This window comes from Oncorhynchus mykiss, chromosome 12 (genome assembly GCF_057628025.1).
Source record: "Oncorhynchus mykiss isolate SJ-2025 chromosome 12, ASM5762802v1, whole genome shotgun sequence".
NCBI lineage: Eukaryota > Metazoa > Chordata > Actinopteri > Salmoniformes > Salmonidae > Oncorhynchus > Oncorhynchus mykiss.
In genome coordinates, this window is record NC_143033.1 from 19,744,063 (window position 1) to 19,759,783 (window position 15,721).

Genomic DNA, 15,721 nt, shown 5'->3' on the forward strand with positions numbered 1-15,721 from the left:
GTCTGAGACAGGATTGTGTCAAGGCACAGATCTGGGGAAGGGTACCAAAAGATCTCTGCAGCATTGAAGGTCACCAAGAACACAGTGTCATCCATCATTCTTAAATGGAAGAAGTTTGGAACCACCAAGACTCTTTCAAGAGCTCGCAGCCCGGCCAAACTGAGCAATTGGGTGAGAAGAGCCTTGGACAGGGAGGTGACCAAGAACCCAATGGTCACTCTGAAAGAGCATTAGAGTTCCTCTGTGGAGTTGGGAGAAACTTCCAGAAGGACAACCATATCTGCAGCACTCCACCAATCAGGCCTTTACGGTAGATTGGCCAGACAGAAGCTACTCCTCAGTAAAAGGCAAATGACAGACCGCTTGGAGTTTGCCAAAGGCACCAAAAGAATCAGATCATGAGAAACAAGATTCTCTGGTCTGATGAAACCAAGATTGAAATTTCTGGCCTGAATGCCAAGCGTCATGTCTGGAGGTAACCTGGCACCATCTCTGCGGTGTAGCATGGTGGTGGCAGCATCATGCGTTGGGGATGTTTTCAGCTGCAGGGACTGGGAGACTAGTCAGGATCGAAGCGAAGATGAACAGAGCAAAGTACATAGAGCATGAAGACATTCTCCAGAGCACTTTGGACCTCAGATTGGAGCGAAGGTTCACCTTCCAGCAGGAGAACAACCCTAAGCTCACAGCCAAGACAACACAGAGGTGGCTTTGGGACAAGTATCTGAATGTCTTTGAGTGGCCCAGCAAGGGCCCAGACTTGAACCCGATCGAACATCTCTGGAGAGACCTGAAAATAGCTGTGCAGCAACGCTCCCCATCCAACCCGACTGAGCTTGAGACGATCTGCAGAGAAGAATGGGAGAAACTCCCCAAATACAGGTTTGCCAAGCACGTAGAGTCATACCCAAGAGGACTCAATGTTATAATCGCTGCCAAATGTGCTTCAACAAAGTACTGATTAACTTGTTGAGTGTAGGGGGCAGTATTTTCGTTTTTGGCAACAAAAAAAAGTACCCATTTGAAGCGACCTATTTCTCAGGCCCAGAAACTAGAATATGCATATAATTGTCAGATTAGGATAGAAAACACTCTATAGTTTCCTAAATTGTCAAAATATTGTCTGTGAGTATAACAGAACTGATATTGCAGGCGAAAACCTGAGGAAAATCCAACAAGGAAGTGCTGTTTTTCCTGAAAGCTCTCTGTTCCATTGGATGCCTTGCCTCCATTTAAAGGGATATCAACCAAATCATTTTCCTATGGGTTCGTCAAGGTGTAACCAGTCTTTAGACATAGTTTCAGGCTTTTATTTTGAAAAATGAGCGAGAAAGAACCCATCACGTCAGTGGATGGCTGGGTGCCAGCAGAGTTTTTCATGCGCAACAGCCATTTTCTCTCTCTCTCCTATGGAAGAAGCTACATTCCGGTTGACATATTATCGATTATATATTGTAAAAACAACCTGAGGATTGATTATAAAAAACGTTTGACATGTTTGTACGACCATTACGGATACTATTTGGAATTTTCGTCTGCGATGTCGTGACCGCTCGAGCCTGTGGATTTCTGAACATAACGCGCCAAACAAATGGAGGTATTTTGGATATAAAAATAATCTTTATGGAACAAAAGGAACATTTATTGTGTAACTGGGAGTCTCGTGAGTGCAAACATCCGAAGATCATCAAATGTATGGCTTTTCTGACTTTCGTGACCAATATACTTGGCTGCTAGCTGTTTGTAATATTTTGCCTACTGAGAGAGATGTTCTTACATAAACGCTTGGTATGCTTTCGCCGAAAAGCTTTATTGAAATCTGACATGCCAGGTGGATTAACAACAAGCTAAGCTGTGTTCTGCTATATTGCACTTGTGATTTCATGAAAAATAAATATTCCTAGTAATTTCATTTGAATTTGGCGCGCTGCAATTCAGCAGATGTTGATGAAAATTATCCCGCTAACGGATGGGTGCATCAAGAAGTTTTAAAGGGTCTGAATACTTATGTAAACGTAATTTTTTAAAATTATATATATATATATATATATATAAACTGACAAACATTTATAAAAACCTGTTTTTGTTTTGTCATTATGGGGTATTTTCTGTAGATTTGAGGGACAAAAAAAAATGTAATCAAGTTCAGAATAAGTTTGTAAAATAACAAAATGTGGAAAAAGTCAAGGGGTCTGAGTACTTTCCGAAGGCAATGTAGCTACTATAACTAATGCGTTAGTAAACCCGCTATATTCAGTGTACAGTCAGCAGCAAGTAGTTTAGCAGTATTGCCCCGGTGGCAATAAATTAATAAAACCAAAAGCATACCTTGACTTGGAAGAGTTCCAGTGTTGGACAGCCATAGCCAGCTAGGTAACATAGCATCCCTTTCTGTTTGAGCTGGGTGTTTGAATAGGCTAAACTACCTAGCAGCATTTCCTAGTTAAGTATGTTTAAGTGAAAAACAATACAACATCTCTGTCTCTTGATTCTCCTTCATTTTTGAATAAATTAATTTGTTAAACTATTGTCTTTTCTCTCTTCGAGACAACTATCCATCCTGCCATGCCTTTCTAAAATCTTCGAAAGCCAAGTTAATAATAAACAGATCACCAACCAGTTCGAATCCCACCGTACCCTCTCCATTATGCAATCTGGTTTTCGCGCTGGTCATGAGTGCACCTCAGCCATGCTCAAGGTCCTAAACGATATCATAACCGCCATCGATAAAAGACAGTACTGTGCAGCTGTCTTCATCGATCTGGCCAAGGCTTTCGACTCTGTCAATCACCTCATTCTTATCGGCAGACTCAATAGCCTTGGCTTCTCAATTGACTGCCTCGTCTGGTTCACCAACTACTTTTCAGATAGAGTTCAATGTGTTAAATCGGAGCGCCTGTTGTCCGGACCTCTGGCAGTCTCTATGGGGGTGCCACAGGGTTCAATTGTTGGACCGACTCTTTTCTCTGTACATATCAATGATGTCGCTCTTGCTGCTGGTGATTCTCTGATCCACCTCTACGCAGACGACACCATTCTGTATACTTCTGGCCCTTCTTTGGACACTGTGTTAGCAAACCTCCAGATGAGTTTCATTGACATATAACTGTCCTTCCGTGGCCTCCAACTGCTTTTAAATGCAAGTAAAACTAAATGCATGCTCTTCAACCGATCACTGCCCGCATCTGCCCGCCTGTCTAGCATCACTTCTCTGGATGGTTCTGACTTAGAATATGTGGACAACTACAAATACCTAGTTGTCTTGTTAGACTGTAAACTCTCCTTCCAGACTCACATTAAGCATCTCCAATCCAAAATTAAATCTAGAATCATCTTCCTATTTCGCAACAAAGCATCCTTCACTCATGCTGTCAAACACACCCTCGTGAAACTGACTATCCTACTGATCCTTGACTTCGGTGATATCTACTCAGCAGACTGGATGCAGTCTATCACAGTGCCATCCGTTGTCACCAAAGCCCCATTTACTACCCACAACTGCGACCTGTATGCTCTCGTTGGCTGGCCCTCGCTTCATATTCGTCGCCAAACCCACTGGCTCCAGGTCATCTATAAGTCTTTGCTAGGTAAAGCCCCACCTTATCTCAGCTCACTGGTCACCATAGCAGCACCCACCCATAGCATGCGCTCCAGCAGGTATATTTCATCAGTCACCCCCAAAGCCAATTCCTCCTATGGCCACCTTTCCTTCCAGTTCTCTGCTGCCAATGACTAGAATGAATTGCAAAAATCACTGAAGCTGGAGACTCATATCTCCCTCACTAACTTTAAGCATCAGCTGTCAGAGCAGCTTACAGATCATTGCACCTGTACATAGCCCACTTGTAAATAGGCCATCCAACTACCTCATCCCCATATCGTTATGCATTTCTATTTTGCTTCTTTGCACCCCAGTGTCTCTACTTGCACATTCATGTTCTGCACATCTTTCACTCCATTGTTTAATTGCTAAATTGTAATTACTTCGCCACTACGGCCTATTTATTGCCTTAACTCCCTAATCTTACCTCATTTGCACACACTGTATATAGACTTTTCTATTGTGTTATTAACTGTGCGTTTGTTTATTCCATGTGTAACTCTGTGTTGTTGTTTGTGTCGCACTGATTTGCTTTATCTTGGCCAGGTCGCAGTTGTAAATGAGAACTTGTTCTCAACTGGCCTACCTGGTTAAATAAAGGTGAAATAATAAAATAAAACTACTCGCCACATTTTATGCACTAGAGTGCTAGCTATCTGTAGATTCATGCTCTGATCCTTTGATTGGGTGGACATGCTGCAAGTACTCCGATAGGTTGGAGGACGTCCTCCGGAAGTTGTCATAATTACTGTGTAAGTCTATGGAAGGGAGTGAGAACCACGCCTCCTTGGTTATGTAATGAAGTCAATGTAAAGAGAGGAGAGAGTCTCCTTCCTGAGCGGTATGACGGCTGCGTGGTCCCATGGTGTTTATACTTGCATACTATTGTTTGTACAGATGAACGTGGTACCTTCAGGTGTTTCAGGAATAACCAGGGAGTCTGAGATGTTCTCCTGCAGCAAGAGGAGTTCCCTGGAGTGATGGAAGAGTTCGGTCATCCACCATCTTCAACACCTCTCCGTTGAGTTTCACAGAACTGGAGATCACAGCACACGGTCTCCTTTATAGTTTTTTAGCACGGTATTGTTTACACTGACAATGTTACAAGGCAAAACAAAAGCAGAAACAGGTAACACTTCCTTGTACAGGGTTCCCGAGTGTCACAGTGGTCTAAGGCACTGCATCTCAGTGCAAGAGGCATTGCTAAAGTCCCTGGTTCGATTCCAGACTGTATCACATCCGGCCATGATTGGCAGTCCCATAGGGCGGCACATAATTGGCCCAGCATTGTCCGGGTTTGGCCAGGGTGGGCCGTCATTGTAAATAAGAATTTGTTCTTAACTGACTTGCCTAAATAAATAAAGGTTCAATAAAAATACAAATTACAATAATAATAATAAAAAGATAGCAAAAAGGTTCAAGCAACAAACTTAAGGTTAGTGGCCCCATTGATTGGAATAAAGATGAATGGTAGCCTACTTCGAGTAGAGTCCCTCCTCGCCAGGCTGTTCAGACTGAAGAATGAAGGCCTCTACAGTGCTGTTAGAGACCATGGCAGGCACAGCGATCCTCGCAGGGCTCTTACTCAGGTTCAGAGCAAACAATGTGACTGCTCCACTTTTGTAGCTTGTACTGGAGAAGAGAGGAAGAGAAAATTGAGGGACAGGCAGGATGGTTGTCTCACAAACACAAGTTGTTGTCTCGCATCTTAAAGCTGGAATGCATAATTGGTGAAACTCCCACGTCCGTTTGAGACACTACAACAAGGAAGTTACTGCAAACAGCGAACACTTTCTGTCACATTGCACGCGTTATAGAACAGCAGAATGTGCTGGATTTTTTTTTAACATGCTGCCTGAGGTTCTTCACCTGTTTCGTCTAATGCGGATTCCATCTTTAATACAGATAGATTGTGAAATACCTTTTCTTGTTAGTGCAGTGTAGGTAGACCCGTACTCTTTTCTTCTTTCCCAAAGTGGAAAAGGCTTCTATACTCAGCGCCTCTGGTCCAACAAGCCTCTTGTACAGAACTGAATCCTGCCAAAGTGATACAAATATAAACCAGATAATTTACTATATATAGAAAAATGGAATATTCCTAGAATAGACAAACTCTTTTTTTCAATTTAAAAAAGACTTAATTGGATCATTGGCGTTTTTCAGGAATTCAAAAGACATGAGGAGAATAAACAAGAATTTATCTTACAGGAAGTGGATCGAGGTTATCATCTACTAGGTGGTAAGTCCCAGATCCAATCAAAACCTGCCTGATTACAACATCTAAACCGAGGCCCAGTTTATCCAGCCACCTGTAATCATTAAAGAGTTATTTTACACCACAAATACAGTACTGCAGGGGTAGGCCACCCTGGTCCTGGAGTGCCGCAGGCACTTCATGTTTTTGATTTAACCAACCAGGAGGACCAGGTGTGTTGAATTTAGAAAATCACTGAACTGATCAATTAGCTCAGTTGGTCAGGTGTGGTGCCTAGTTGAAACAAAATCCTGCAGTACCTGCAGCATTCCAGGAACAGGGTTGCCTACCCCTGCAGTACTGTTTCAAGACACTATAACATTTTTTGGGACAATAATGAGATTCAGCCACATATAATCTGATCTAGAAACAATCAACCGTATTCATGCTCAATGAGAATTACATTAGATGTAATCCCTTGTAAGAAAATACTTCCCTCACACTGGATTAAGTCTATGTTGGATACATCATGGGACACGCATTTTTGTGGCATTCCTTTAAAATAATTTGGCACGCGAGACTACTATTGTAAGTCTTCCTGGAACAGGGCATGGTTGAAAGATTGATCATGAGATGCAGGCTGACAGGGGACCTGTAAATTCAATGAAATCAACATTCCCAAATAGCAGAGATTCCCTTCCATGAGAGTAGACTAAAAGGCTGTCTATAGTCTCTCTTCCCACAGTGGAGCGCCATGAGTCTGGCCAGCATGAGTAGGCTGCCTGTTACAACATCCAGACTAAGTCAGACTAAAATTATCACTCCGGCTCACGTGGTATCAGGGTATGATTCTGAATGGGTCTATCTTTCTGTCCTCACAGACACACACACTCACATGAATCCAGCGACAAATGTGTCAGACAGCCCCTTAGCCCCGCCTCCATAGGCAGAACTAGTCTCTCCAAGCCACACCTTCTTCCCAGGGGATGCCAGATCAACGGTCTGAGGATACAAGACACCGGACAACCAGTTAATTGCCTTTACTGAAATATAAAACATACACATTTTTATTTCCTGTGAAATTGCTGTGCACTGGCACTCATCTATAAAATGAAAAATATCTTATATACTATGATTAGACACGTACTTCCACATCTTTTCATTACCTCCATGACTTCATGTGTTTTCAGGGCTAAAGTGTTTAGCACCTCAGGGTCTAGGAAATCTTTTAAAGATGTGTATCTTCTGTTGACATAGTAACTAATAAAAATACAGAGTAGTCGATTAAAGATCAGTTCTTCAAATTTGGGGCAGCAGGGTAGCCTAGTGGTTAGAGCGTTGGACTAGTAACTGGAAAGTTGCAAGTTCAAACCCCCGAGCTGACAAGGTACAAAACTGTCGTTCTGCCCCTGAACAGGCAGTTAACCCACTGTTCCTAGGCAGTCATTGAAAATAAGAATTTGTTCTTAACTGACTTGCCTAGTTAAATAAAAAATCAAAGTGACATGACAGAAACATACAGTACCAGTCCAAAATTTGGACACACATTCAAGGGTTTTTCTTTATTTTTTATACATTGTAGAATAATAGTGAAGACATCAAAACTATTAAATAACACACATGGAATCAAGTAGCAACCAAAAAAAAAGTGTAAAACCAATCAAAATAAATTGTATATTTGAGATTCTTCATAGCAGCCAACCTTTGCCTTGACAGCTTTGCACACTCTTGGTATTCTCTCAACCAGCTTTATGAGGTAGTCACCTGGAATGCATTTCAATGAACGTGTGCCTTGTTAACATTTACTTTGTGGAATTCCTTTCCTTCTTAATGCGTTTGAGCCGATCTTTTGTGTTGTGACAAGGTAGGGGTGGTATACCGAAGATAGCCCTATTTGGTAAAAGACCAAGTCCATATTATGGCAAAAACAGCTCAAAGGAGCAAAGAGAAATTACAGTCAAATCAAATCAAATTTTATTTGTCACTTACACATGGTTAGCAGATGTTAATGCGAGTGTAGCGAAATGCTTGAGCTTCTAGTTCCGACCATGCAGTAATATCTAACAAGTAATCTAATCTAACAATTTCACAACAACTACCTTATACACACAAGTGTAAAGGAATGAATAAGAATATATACACAAAAATATATGAATGAGCGATGGCCGAAAGGCATAGGCAAGATGCAGTAGATGGTATAGAGTACAGTATATACATATGAGATGAGTAATGTAGGGTATGTAAACATTATGTAAAGTGGCATTGTTTAAAGTGGCTAGTGATACATTTATTGCATCCATTTTTCATTATTAAAGTGGCTCGAGACGAGTCAGTATGTTAGCAGTAGCCACTCAATGTTAGTGGTGGCTGTTTAACAGTCTGATGGCCTTGAGATAGAAGCTGTTTTCCAGTCTCTCAGTCCCCGCTTTGATGCACCTGTATTGACCTCGCCTTCTGGATGATAGCGGGGTGAACAGGCAGTGGTGGTTGTTGTCCTTGATGATCTTTTTGGCCTTCCTGTGACATCGGGTGGTGTAGGTGTCCTGGAGGGCAGGTAGACCAAGAAGGAGAGTGAAGGAGTGCTGCATCGGATGACCTGGCCTCCACAATCAACCGACCTCAACCCAATTGAGAAGGTTTGGGATGAGTTAGACCGCAGAGGGAAGGAAAAGCAGCCAACAAGTGCTCACTATATGTGGGAACTCCATCAAGACTGTTGGAACAGCATTCCAGGTGAAGCTGGTTTAAAGAATGCCAAGAGTGTGCAAAGCTGCCATCAAGGCAAAGGGTGGCTACTTTGAAGAATCTAAAATATATTTGGATTTGTTTAACACTTTTTTTGGTTACTACATGATTCCATATGTTATTTCATAGTTTTGATGTCTTCACTACTATTCTACAATGTAGAAAATAGTAAAAAATTAAGAAAAACCCTTGAATATGAAGGTGTGTTCAGACTTTTGACTGGTGCTGTATATGTATAATTAAAATGTCTGGAATTAAACAATGGAAGAAAAAAAAAGTTACATATTCTATGGTGTTCAGACTGAAAAGTACATCCCTCATCTGACAGACTCATATGAAGTCTGGATAGTGCAAGCATTTACAAACAGTTCCTCTTTCCCCTTGTGACAAGCCCACGTGCCCAACCTTACCACTACACTAATAAACTAACCCTGTGTTTGTTCAGTGTCTGTGTCAAAGTGAAAAGCAGCAACATGTGACATCTGATCCATCACTGTATGCCAGGTGAGGACAGACAGTTCAACTTACTGGTGCCAGGTGCATGCGTCAATTGCTTCTGCCCCACTTTCCAAGAACCTATGAAAAGTAAATAGGATATGATTGTTCAATATTTTTTATATACAGCTCTGGAAAAAATTAAGAGACCACTGCAAAAGTATCAGTTTCTCTGGTTTTATTATTTATAGGTATGTGTTTGGGTAAAATTAACATAATTTTTTATTCTATAAACTAGTGACATCATTTGTCCTAAATAAAAATGGTCATTTAGAGCATTGCTGTTATTTTGACCAGTTGCCATTTTCTGCAAATAAATGCTCTAAATGACAATATTTTTATTCGGAATTTGGGTGAAATGTTGTCAGTAGTTTATAGAAAAAAACAAAAAACAATAATTTTACCCAAACAAATACCTATAAATAGTAAAACCAGAGAAACTGATAATTTTGATATATCAGTCAAAATTTTGAACACACCTACTTATTCAAGGGTTTTCTTATTTGTTTACTAGTTTCTACATTGTAGAATAATAGTGAAGCCATAAAAACTATGAAATAACACATATGGAAACACCAAAAAAGTGTTAAACAAATCAAAATATATTTCTAGCCACCCTTTGCTTTGATGACACCTTTGCACACTCTTGGCATTATCTCAACCAGATTCCCCTGGAATGCTTCGCTGCAGAATGATGTGGGAGCCATGCTGGTTAAGTATGCCCTGACCCCTCCTGTCTCAGCCTCCAGTATTTATGCTGCAGTAGTTTATGTGTCGGGGGGCTGGGGTCAGTTTGTTATATCTGGAGTACTTCTCCTGTCCTATTTGGTGTCCTGTGTGAATCTAAGTGTGCGTTCTCTAATTCTCCTCTCTTTCTCTCTCTCGGAGGACCTGAGCCCTAGGACCATGCCCCAGGACTACCTGACATGATGACTCCTTGCTGTCCCCAGTCCACCTGGCTGTGCTGCTGCTCCAGTTTCAACTGTTCTGCCTTATTATTATTCGACCATGCTGGTCATTTATGAACATTTGAACATCTTGGCCATGTTCTGTTATAATCTCCACCCGGCACAGCCAGAAGAGGACTGGCCATCCCACATATGCTCTCTCTAATTCTCTCTTTCTTTCTCTCACTCGGAGGACCTGAGCCCTAGGACCATGCCCCAGGACTACCTGACATGATGACTCCTTGCTGTCCCCAGTCCACCTGACTGTGCTGCTGCTCCAGTTTCAACTATTCTGCCTTATTATTATTCAACCATGTTGGTCATTTATGAACATTTGAACATCTTGACCATGTTTTGTTATAATCTCCACCCGGCACAGCCAGAAGAGGACTGGCCACCCCACATAGCCTGGTTCCTCTCTAGGTTTATTCCTAGGTTTTAGCCTTTCTAGGGAGTTTTTCCTAGCCACCGTGCTTCTACACCTGCATTGCTTGCTGTTTGGGGTTTTAGGCTGGGTTTCTGTACAGCACTTTGAGATATCAGCTGATGTACGAAGGGCTATATGAATAAATTTGATTTGATTTGATTTGAATTAGAAATAAATCACAAACAGTGTCACCAGCAAAGCACCATCACACCTCCTCCTCCATGCTTCACGGTGGGAACCACACATGCAGAGATCATCCGTTCACATACTCTGCGTCACAAAGACACGGCGGTTGGAACCAAAAATATCAAATTTGGACTCATCAGACCAAAGGACAGATTGCCACCGGTCTAATGTTCATTGCTCATGATTCTTGGCCCAAGCAAGTCTTCTTCTTATTGGGGTCCTTTAGTTATGGTTTCTTTGCAGCAATTTTACATTGAGGCCTGATTCACGCAGTCTCTTCTGAACAGTTGATGTTGAGATCTGTCTGTTACTTGAACTCTGTGAAGCATTTATTTGGGCTGCAATCTGAGGTGCAGTTAACTCTACTGAACTTGTCCTCTGCAGCAAAGGTAACTCTGGGTCTTCCTTTCCTGTGGTGGTCCTTATGAGAGCCAGTTTCATCATAGCGCTTCATGGTATTTGCGACTGCACTTGAAGAAACTTTCAAAGTACTTGAAATTGTCTGTATTGACTGACCTTCATTTCTTAAAGTAATGATGGACTGTTGTTTCTCTTTGCTTATTTGAGCTGTTCTTGCCATAATATGGACTTGATCTTTTACCAACAAAGTCTATCTTCTGTATGCTCAAAACAACTGATTGGCACAAACACTATAAGAAAGAAAGAAATTCCACAAATCAAATTTTAACAAAGGCATTCCAGGTGACTACCTCATGAAACTGGTTGAGAGAATGCCAAGAGTGTGCAAAGCTGTCATCAAGGCAAAGGGTGGCTACTTTGAAGAATCTCAAATATAAAATATATTCTGATTTGTTTAACACTTTTTAGGTTACTACATGTTATTTCATAGTTTTGATGTCTTCACTATTATTCTACAATGTAGAAAAAAGTAAAAAATAAAGAAAAAGCTTGGAATGAGTAGGTGTGTTCAAACTTTTTACTGGTACTGTATATATAAATAAATAAATAAAATCCCACATGATTTGTGGTTGTGTGAGAATAATCTAATGACCCAACATTAACCAGCCCTGAGACCACTGGAGAAACAGTGGAGGGGTAATATTTTTTTTATACAATGTATGGGACAAACTATTTATATAAACTGGACAAACCAGTCTAAATTAAGTGGCCTATTATTCAGGGATTAGTCTCCTACTGCATTGGCAGTGATATTCAGTCATGAATATAGACAGGTATGCACGTCATGTCATAATTCAATTGTAGAATATCCTTTTAATTAATAATAATTCATACTTTCTTTGTCTTAGTCGTTTTCCAGTTAGCAACGACATTTCATGTTTGGGAAAATATGTTTCTTACTTTGACCAAGGAGACTTCCAATACTATTGCCTTAGCTAGTACACCAGCATGTCAAATATGACTATATTGGGGCTACTTATGTATAGGCTACATAAAAGGGACAAACTCTCACCCCTCCAGTAAGTCTCTCCGGTGGTCTCTGGGTTGGCTAATGTCTGGTCCATAGAGTCCAGTGTCATGGTAAAGTTTGGATTCCCGCAGAATCCCCCTTGAATGAAGTCTTGGCCCAGCTGGTATCCGTTCACCCGGATCCCTGCCTTCTTCTCATGTTGGGCTCTGTTGGGCTCTGATATGAATGGAGACAGGATTTTTAGAGGACCAGAATGGACATAAGTCAGACTTTTTGATGTTATCCTTGAGGAGTTGTAATATGTGTTGCCATTGCATTGGTGTGAAGCTGACATAAACTCAGCAAAAAAAGAAACATCCCTTTTTCAGGACCCTGTCTTTCAAAGATAATTTGTAAAAATCCAAATAACTTCACAGATCCTCATTGTAAAGGGTTTAAACACTGCTTCGCCTGCTTGCTCAATGAACCATAAACAAGTTATGAACATGCACCTGCGGAACGGTCATTAAGACCCCTAACAGCTTACAGACGGTATGCAATTAAGGTCACAGGTATGAAAACTTAGGACACTAAAGAGGCCTTTCTACTGAATCTGAAAAACACCAAAAGAAAAATACCCAGGGTCCCTGTTTATCTGCGTGAACGTGCCTTAAGCATGCTGCAAGGAGGCATGAGGACTGCAGATGTGGCCAGGGCAATAAATTGTAATGTCCGTACTGTGAGACGCCTAAGACAGCACTACAGGTAGACAGGACGGACAGCTGATCGTCCTCGCAGTGGCAGACCACGTGTAACAACACCTGCACAGGATCGGTACATCCAAACATCACACCTGCGGGACAGGTACATGATGGCAACAACTGCCCGAGTTACACCAGGAACGCACAATCCCTCCATCAGTGCTAAGACTGTCCTCAATAGGCTGAGAGAGGCTGGGGCTTGTAGGCCTGTTGTAAGGCAGGTCCTCACCAGACATCACTGGCAACAATGTCGCCTATGGGTACAAACTCACAGTCGCTGGACCAGACAGGACTGGCAAAAAGTGCTCTTCACTGACGAGTCACGTTTTTTTCTCACCAGGGGTGATGGTCGGATTCGCGTTTATCGAAGGAATGAGCGTTACACCAAGGCCTGACTCTGGAGTGGGATTGATTTGGAGGTGGAGGGTTTGTCATGGTCTGGGGCGGTGTGTCACAGCATCATCGGACTGAGCTTGTTGTCATTTTAGGCAATCTCAACAATGTGCGTTACATCCCCCTCCCTCATGTGGTACCCTCCTGCAGGCTCATCCTGACAATGCCACCAGCCATACTGCTCGTTCTGCACATGATTTCCTGCAAGACAGGAATGTCACTGTCCAGCCATGGCCAGTGAAGAGCCCGGATCTCAATCCCATTGAGTACGTCTGGGACCTGTTGGATCGGAAGATGAGGGCTAGGGCCATTCCCCCCAGTGTCTGGGAACTTGCAGGTGCCTTGGTGGAAGAGTCGGGTAACATCTCACAGCAAGAACTGGCAAATCTGGTGCAGTCCACGAGGAGGTGATGCACTGCAGTACTTAATGCTGCTGGTGGCCACACCAAATACTGAGTGTTACTTTTGACTTTGACCCGCCTTTGTTCAGGGACACAATAATCCATTTCTGTTAGTCACGTCTGTGGAACTTGTTCAGTTTATGTCTCAGTTGTTGAATCTTATGTTCATACAAATATTTACTTGAAAATAAAAGAGAACAGCACACTCTAGGAGCTCAGATGCAAAAATGTAATTACCAACGTTTCGACAGCCAAGCTGTCTTCATCAGGGTATAATCACAAACACTGTGGGATGACTCACTGTGGGACACTGTGGGATGTAGTGTCAAAAGACACAGGTGTCTGTAATCATGGCCAAGAGTAGCCTAATATCATTGGTTAATTATCAAATATTAAAATGTCATACAAAGAACAGCATACAAACAACAAATGGATAGCATACAATCATAGATTAATTTTACTACACAAGCTTACAAACAATTACAATTAATGGCAAAGTCACAATAATCACAAGAATGGCTTCAGATCAAAGTCTACGTTGAGACCGAAGGGCGCAGGGGTCTTTAAGTTAAAGATCCAGGCAGCCTCTCGTTTTAACAAATGATCAAGGTTACCCCCTCTCCTAGGGAGGGTGACATGTTCGATGCCAATATAACGCAGAGACGAAATCGAGTGGCCTGCCTCCAAGAAGTGGGCCGCAACTGGATAAGTACAAATATACAAATATTTACACATTAAGTTTGCTGAAAATAAAACGCAGTTGACAGTGAGAGGACGTTAATGTTTTTGCTTAGTTTATTTAATTGTTTAGTCAATTCAATCAATGAACCAAACTGCAATTGTTACCATTGCCCAGCTCCCAGGCCATGCTGTACTGTTTGGATTCACAGTACTGTATGAGGGTCCTGGCATTGCTGCTGTCCCAGGAGTTGCCAGTGGTCCTGAGCAGCTCGTTGAGCCCAAAGATGAGGTCTAATGCAGAGCAGTTTGTAAAAGAGTACAGTAGATCCACTGCATACTCTGCCAGGGAAAAAACTAATATTTTAAATGTTGTTTTCTTCTTCTTTCAGACTATTTGCTCAAGGGAAAATGGGTGGTTAGCTAAACAAGAGTCTATTGTGAGCTAGACTGATGCTCCCTGCATGACAACCATCGCTCAAACAGTACCTGTGAACTTTACACTCCGGTACTTCCTCTGCAAGTCCTCTTTCTGGAGAAGTACTTCCTGTAGAGCCCATTCCTGCTTCAGCCTCTCCTCCAGTATTTGGGGCAGCTCCAGCCTTTCACAGAGATCATCTGACAGCAGAATAGAAAGCAGGAATCAGAAACAAAGTGGCTGTGAGTCACTCAGAAGCTGATGACCTAAGATTTACCTCAAACGCATGATGTTGTTTGAGATCTGCCTGGTCTACTGTGTGCATTCAAGCTGACTCTGTGTGAATCAACATACTGTTCCTTCTCAGTGTCATTAATGCAAAACAGGAATTGTGCTGCGGAAGTGAGTGACCACAATCAAACCACACACACATCATAAGAGCTGCTGGTGAAATATATGAAACGACTCTTTGTGGTAATATGACTAGTAAGCAGTTGAAATGTGTGACAATGTATGCCATATTTACCTGCATCAAAAACAGAGTTTTTGTGATACTCATTTGAATGTAAAAATGCAGGGTTGAAGGTCATGAAATCTTGTCTTGTCCCTCCAAATCTTAGAAATGCTGGGGATAAAGCTTGAGCCAATGTCCTCAGTTTTGGAGACCTGGTGGATTTAGTTCAGAATTTATGCAGTTTTGGAAGATTAAGTTGAGCTGGGGTGTATTCATTAGTCAGATTTCAATGCAAAATGTTCTCCATTGAAAAACGTTTACTTCAAATGGAAACTTCAAAAGTTTCTCTTGGACACATTCAGCTCGTTCTGTTTGGTGGTTCCTAGAGTAAACTGTTTTGTGTGTTGCGAAACGTTTTAGAACGGAATCTAATGAATACACCCTCGGGGTGTAATCATTAGTCCAAACAGTTGTTTCGCAACTAAAACAAGTTTCTGTTGGAAATTCAGGTAGGTCTCTCCCCATTTCATTCTGTTTCAAAAATGTTTTACATCATTATAGGCGTAATGAATATGCCAGACGTCTCTCTGAACTGTTTGTTTGTTTCTCCAGAGAGAAAATATTTATAGAACCTGACTGAGTCTAATCTAGT